At 37.2% G+C, this 7495-nt stretch overlaps 1 pseudogene; it reads left to right on the top strand.

Moving 5' to 3' along the window:
• Positions 1 to 5328: 5328 nt before the first annotated feature.
• Positions 5329 to 7413, top strand: LOC113746600 (homeobox protein CDX-1-like; annotated as a pseudogene).
• The last annotated feature ends 82 nt before the right edge of the window (positions 7414 to 7495 follow it).

Genomic DNA, 7495 nt, shown 5'->3' with positions numbered 1-7495 from the left:
ACACACCCACTAACTGACTGATCACTTATTGATCACAGGTGAGGCTGTAATCTAGGACTGGGTGCATCATATGACAATGCGACAAGACTTTTGTCTTTGCAAAAACTGACTCAGTGGGCTTTACCAAGCTGTGAATGTTAGAATGCTTTTCAGTTCAGTCGTTTGGCACCAAAACATTATTTCAAAAGCTGTTGGGATTGAAATGAGCCGTTTCTTGTAAAAAAAAATTGATTAGAAATATATTTATGGGGCACTTAAGGTCAACTTGTACCCAAGCGACAAGACTTTTGTCAGGGACTGTATTATTTAGACAATTAGACAATAGTTAGAGGCACAAATCTTAAGTCCTGTCATTAGAAAACAATATATCCTTTATAAATGATGTTTTATCCTCAGGTGCATTTTGAGGGATCTTTCATTGAACTTAAGAAGAAAAGAAGTGATGGATATTTCATCTTCTCCATGTTATCTTTGCACATTTCTTGCTTCACACGGGAAACTTTCTGTTCAGTTTTTCAGATTTCGTAATACAGGCCTATAAAAAGCTTTCTTTTGTAATATTCAGCTCTCAAGATTCACCACATGATGTCATCTCCTTTCTCAGTCTATTTCAGACTTTTATTGTGACACCCTGATGAGTAACATGACATGTTGTCAGATTATGCTTATCAAATGAATAAAATGTCTGTTTAGAGAGTGTGTACTACTGTGACTCAGTAGTACACGACACGTATCACTATGTCTGCAGTATAAAGCGTCATTGTTCTTTTGCCTTTCAGTTTCAGTCTGATGTTCAACAGGTTGGAAGAAGTACAGAGTAGAAATACACGTTATAGGTAAAAGTACAAAAGTATTAGCATCGAAGTAACTTAAAAGTACTCATCTAAAAGTCCCATTTTAGACCTTTATGTTATATTATTGGATTATAATTATTTATGGTAATGTGGTCGTCACCAAGTAACTAGTAATTAAAATTATCAAATAAATGTTATGGAGTAAAAAAAGGTAAAGTATTTGCCTCTGAGTTAAATGGAGAAGAAAAATAAAGTGCTGGAAAATGGAAATACTGAATATTCATTGTACAGTTGTCAGCAAATAGCTGATTAAATGGTCACTAGATGGCACAATTAAGTTAGTTTTGTGCTGTCACTGTTCTCATTACAGTTTTTCTCCATTGGTTTGGCTCATTTCTTGAAACTGAGATGACATTCTCATAACAACATGGACAAATCCCCAAACTATCTTGCAGTTTCTCACAACAGAATGGCATTTATCATTGCTTTCATCACATTTCCAAATGCTTTGTACATGTGTCAAGCCTTTATCTAGCTCCATGAGAGAAAACAGTGACAGCACAAAAACTAACTCAATTGCGCCATCTGTGACCATTTAATCAGCTATTTGCTCACAAACTGTAGAATGAATATTAAGTATTTTAAGTATTTTCCGCCTTATTTTTATTTTTCGTCTCCATTTAACTCAGAGGCAAATACTTTACCTTTTTTTACTCCATTACATTTATTGATAATTTTAATTACTAGTTAGTTTGTGATGACACATTAACATAAGTAATTATAATCCAGTATATAATTATAGGTCTAAAATGGGACTTTTGATGAGTACTTTTAAGTTACTTTAATGCTAATACTTTTGTACTTTTACCTATACGTGTATTTCTACTCTTCTTCCAAACCTGTTTGAACATCAGACTGAAACTGAAAGGCAAAAAAAACCATGACGCTTTTATGCAGAGAACATGGGTGATACGTGTCGTGATCTATGAGTCACAGTAGTACACACTCTCTAAACGACACTTTATTCATTTGATAAGCATAATCTGACAACATGTCATGTTACTCATCAGGGGTGTCACAATAAAAGTCTGAAATAGACTGAGAAAGGAGATGACAACATGTGGTGAATCTTGGAGCTGAATATTACAAAAGAAAGCTTTTTTAGGTTGTATTACGAAATCTGAAAAACTGAACAGAAAGTTTCCCGGTGTGAAGCAAGAAATGTGCAAAGTAACATGGGAAGATGAAATATCCATCACTTCTTTTCTTCTTAGTTTAATGAAAGATCCCTCAAAATGCACTGAGGATAAAACATCATTTATAAAGGATATATTGTTTTTCTAATGACGGACTTAAGATTTGTGCCTCTAACTATTGTCTAATTGTCTAAATAATAATACTAAAGGAAGTCTCTCAAGCTCACGAAAACAGTTGTTTGTAATTTATTGGGTAAAATCAGTGCAGGTTGTAAACTTCTTCTTTTTTAAGATTTTTTTTTTTTTTGCATTTTCAGGCTTTATTTTGTAGAGCTGATGACGATGCAAAGAGTGACTGGAATCCGGGGAGAGCGAGGAGAGAGAGAGAGAGATGGGGAATGACATGCGGGAAAAAAAAAGAGCCACGGTCAGATTCGAACCTGGACTGAGCTTTAGACTTACTGTCACAATAACTTCTTGTCATTCAGAGCCTGATTCATGCATCTAGTAATACTCTGACTGGTGTACCAACGTCATGGTTATGTGCTTTGTTGGTGGAGGTGCCCTCTTGTGGTACTACTGTGTACAAATACTTTGTTATGATAAAAAGTCCTACATTTCACATATAATGGTGCAGAGTAGAAAGGACACTTAGATTAGACTACTAAATACCAAAAAGTACTCATATGTCGAATGGTCTATTTCTCAATGAACTATTATAAGTTTACTGGTGTATTAATGTGCACGTCCCTTTAATGATGCAGTTGGTAAAGGTGCAAATAAGTTGACTACTTAAAGATTGTAATGCTGTCCCCCTCAAGAAGAAAATGGAAATATATATATAAATGAGTAAAGATACGACAGATTTTAAATGATCCGCACCGGGGAAATGACTTGTTATTCAGCAGCTCACAGAACACAAGATGGATATAAGAAAAGAAAATGCTAAAAACCGTTTTCTAAGTCATTCAGTTATCAAACCTAGACAGTAACAATAAAACCATAAAAAAGGTCAAAATGAATATAAAAATACAAACCATAAAAAATAGACATAAATAGATAGAATATAGATAATAGATAAAATACTTATATAGATACAATTCAATATATATAAAAATAGAACACACAAATGTACTGAATAGAATCTGAAATAGTCTAAACTCATGAATAAAAATAAAAATGGAAAAAATATTACTCATAAAATAAAAAACCAAATAACAAAAATAGTTATAAACATGTACACATTTTAAGTATGCATATTGGCTCCTTTCACAGAAAATAATTGTTCTGTATATTACACATGTTATTAGCATTACACTAAAGATGCACTATGTTATGTGTATATAACAGGAAGTGTTGTCATGAAAGACGGTAAAGTTTTCCAGGATACAACTTACTTATATTGTGCAGTGTAAATAAATAAATGAATATATTTGACAGGAGGAGAGTAAAATGACCTCAAAGGTGTATTTAAGTACACATACTTGAGTAAAGATATTTTTGTACTTTAAGCACTGGATGGTCAATCAGCAGTTTAATTACAGCATCTGTAGTTTTGTAGTAATCCACAAGAAGCAGCAGTGAGTCTACACGCAGAGCCTCAGTGTTGAATACAGTACTGATGTAACCCAGTCTGACGTGATGACAACAGACTGGGAAAAGTCATGAACGTTTACTGCTGGGTGTAGTCTCAAAATCAGGAAAACATTTATGCACGAATAGATGATTCAATAATTCACTCCATAAAGTCTGATGTGACCTGAATCTTTATGATCACTTTCTTTGCACATCACACTGAGAAAAAAAAACTGTTTAAGTCATATAAATATGTAGACTGCCTTTAAGAGAAAGACATTAAAAACTTGTTTCATAGCAGTGTATTTGTGACACTACAGTGTAGTGTTGAATGATTGAAGCACCAAAAAGTCAGGGAGCTGAATTATGCTGCTGGAATCAGGAAGGTGACTGGCTGTGGGCCTGTCTCATAATTTTTGTGGTCAATAAACAGATGCTTCAGGACACCCATCAACATTTTAGACTTTGAGCGGACTTTTAGACAAGCCCAATTAGTCAGCTCTGATAATAGGGCCTTGAGGACACCTGCCTAATTAATCTGAAAATAAAAACAACAGAAAAGACAACATATGAGAGTTAGAAGAGTGTGTGTGCTCCTCGAATGAACGTTTACTTATCTGTACAGATGCACAGGAGTAACTGCTCAGTTTGGGGCCTGAAATTGAGATCTTGGTAGGAAAGAGACATTGTAAATAATTGTTAAATGTCATGACATGGCCATTTTCAGATTTATGTTAACATTAACTCGCCGCATCAGGTTTGCAGATAAGTAGCTTTAGAAACTTTGTGGTGACTGAATTAACTGCATCCAAGTGAGTTTTTTAAATCTCACATTTTGGAGCGGCTCATGAGATGACCACAGAAAAAAATTAAATTCACTTATTTCAGGGGGCAGCCGTCACTGATGTGTCGAGAGCCGCTGTTTGTTCACAGAGGGGGTTGTTGGAGTTTCCTTGTAACCGGAATTAGCTTGTGAAGTGCGACCTTGAGGTGTGAACACAGGACTACGAAAGGTCCGGCTTGCTTCAAGAGAAAAAAAAGTCTCTCATACTTTGCACCTCGTTTGCAAGTGAATATCTTAACAATAAAACGGATTTACGCGTGAAGTGTGGTTGGAAAACTGCTTCAATTCCCACCATAAACACGTTTTTAAACAAAAAAAACATGTGTAGGGTGGTTCTGGGTTTAGTTTGGAAAGATAAACTGTGCGTAAATATGAAAGCTCTGTTATAACGCAGAAGACTCTAGCTCAATTAATTGCAACTTAAAAGTGGATGTTTCTAACGAAAATAAAATACATCTGCGCGTAATTTACGCACAGGCATTTTTTTCCTTGATGCATTAGTGGACGTGTATCCCGGTTTATTGCCGGGTCGTGCAGCTGCTTATAGGTTTGTGGTGTTAATTTATTCATGGTGACAGAATCTGTGTACAGGATAGGCCCACTGTCAGGTGTGATGACGCGCTTCAGGACAGGCGCAAGGGGACAGCTGGGCCGGCAGCACCGGTCATCTCTCATTTGAATGCAAATCTCCCAGAGTTGAGGAGTTGGTGACGTCAGGCGGGCCTTAGTATACCTTTACCATCTTGTCAGCAGGAGTCACATCATGTGAGACTGGAGACAGACTGGACTACGTCGTATTTCACACTGGGAACCCATTTGGACTACATAAACAGCACTACGGATTGTTTTTTAACAGTTTTTCAGGGCAAAAATGTCGCCTTAAACGGCCACATTACCCCTTTGCTGTTCTTTTTTATATTTAATGTTTTTTTTTGTACAAATCATGTATGTGGGATACCTTCTGGATAAAGAAAGCGGTATGTATCACCAAGGGCCAGTAAGAAGATCACGCATCAATCTGCCGCCACAGAACTTTGTTTCTACACCACAGTACCCAGACTTTACTGGATACCATCATTGTGCCAAAACATGGATACGCACGCACAGTCTGCGGGGAGTTGGGGACCTTTCATATGGCGCTCCACGAGAGGACTGGGGTTGCTTCTAGTTTGGGACCACCTATTACTATTCCTACACCCATGAACAACTCCTCTCTGGACAGGTTCCTTACTGCTCATCTGAGTACAGTCATATGCATCCTCCAGGATCTGCGGTGTTACAGCCGCCACCGGAGACACGTTACTGTTGCACAAACCTTCTCCTGATAGAGAAAGACGCAATTCATTCCAGTGGATGAGTAAGGTAAAACTGCGCAATCTTCTTCTACAGGTACGTTCATCTTCTTAACACTGTCATTGCTGACATTGTGTTATTCCGTTCCGTTGCATTTTCTTGCACAACCACATTTTTTTTTCTGCCACACGACAGTTCGAGTTTCTGTGGTTGCACAGACTTTTACGCACACGTTTCTGGCCAATCTATGTTTTATTAAAAATATCCCGTCGAATTCGTTTAATTAAAAAAGTTAAAGGCTCTACACACGTATTACCAGACAAAAATTCCAACGTATGAAAAAGTTAATTATATTAACACCAGAAATGAAGAAACCAGATGATGAAAACGAGTATTTTGACACTTCATGTCTTCCTGGGTGTTGCTCACATTTCGGCTAATACACGTGCACAATGTGAACGGAAATGGCCAATTTAAAGGTTTATAAACTGAATCGCCCATGTGAAATATAGAAAAAACGAACTGATCAGACTGGCACAAGTGAAAATTCCCATAACTCATTTCCATATCTCATACATTTCGATGGGAAAAATTGCTGAGAAGGCCAACAGCTCAGTCTGCTGTGGTGGGAAATAAAAAAAAACAAGTGTTGTGTGAGGAATCCGTGCGCCAGGGCCCAGTTGTGATGTTAATGTCATTATTCCTGGAGATGTGAGGTCGACTTTCCCTGTCACATTGTTTGGTGTTTGAGTGTTATCCGTTCATATCCAGGCGGTGGTCTTGCTTTCAAACCCCTTACTTTGATTATGCACCAACCTTCCCTTCCTCTCCAAGAGTTTATATTGCCGGAAAGAGTGAAGTTTTTCACAGCTACTGTCTCAAACATGGAGAGTCCATACTGTAGGCCTTGTAAAAGTTAACTTTGAAATCCAATATTTTAAAAGTTTATGTCACCTTTTTCATAACCCTGCATTCGTTAAATACATTTAGCTCACATTTTTCACATTTTTAAATGATTTTGTCAGTTACATCATCGGCATTGTTTTAAACTCACTTGTATTAAAAGTTTACATGAACTCCTGTATCAGGGTCCACATTTTTTTTTTTTTTTTCTAATGAGTCTCCTCAGGCCGCCCCTCTTGTGGAGGTGTTTTTTAGGCGCGTTATCAGCTCTCTAAAAACTGACACATGTTTTCTTCTTATCTCTGTGTGCTGCTCGTTTCTTTCTTTCTAACTTGTCAGAAGAGAATCTGATTGTAAGCTGTGAAATTCAGCGTGCCACTGTTTGTCATCAAAGCAGAGTTAGATTACAAAACAAGCTCAATTTGCTGTTATGTGTAGCCAGAGCATAAGCGCGCTTGATGGATTTAAGATCGCTGTTAATAAAGAGCTACTGTGCCAGATATGCCTGGTCCTGGCATGCAAGCTCGCTCTGTGTAAATCTTCCCAGTTTAACCACGAAAAAAAAAAACAAAACAAAAACTCTTAACGATCTTGTGTTTTTTTTTTTTTTTTTTTTGTCGCCTTCACAGGTAAAAACAAGACGCCAAGGAGAAGTACAGGGTAGTTTACACAGACCATCAGAGGGGCTGGAGCTGGAAAAGAGAGTTTCAGCTTCAACAGATACATCACCATCAGGAGGAACTCTGGGAAACTGCACTGCTGTCAACCTACGGGCTCTGTCGGGAACGACGGTAGATGTCTCTATTAATTTAAACACCTCCTGCCGGTTTATATTTATCCAGAAAGATGCAATTAATGTCTCAATCTCGAAATAGATTAATTATGTAACA

This window comes from Larimichthys crocea, chromosome I, assembly GCF_000972845.2.
Source record: "Larimichthys crocea isolate SSNF chromosome I, L_crocea_2.0, whole genome shotgun sequence".
Classification (NCBI taxonomy): Eukaryota; Metazoa; Chordata; class Actinopteri; family Sciaenidae; genus Larimichthys; species Larimichthys crocea.
This window is presented reverse-complemented; position numbering and strand designations above follow the sequence as displayed.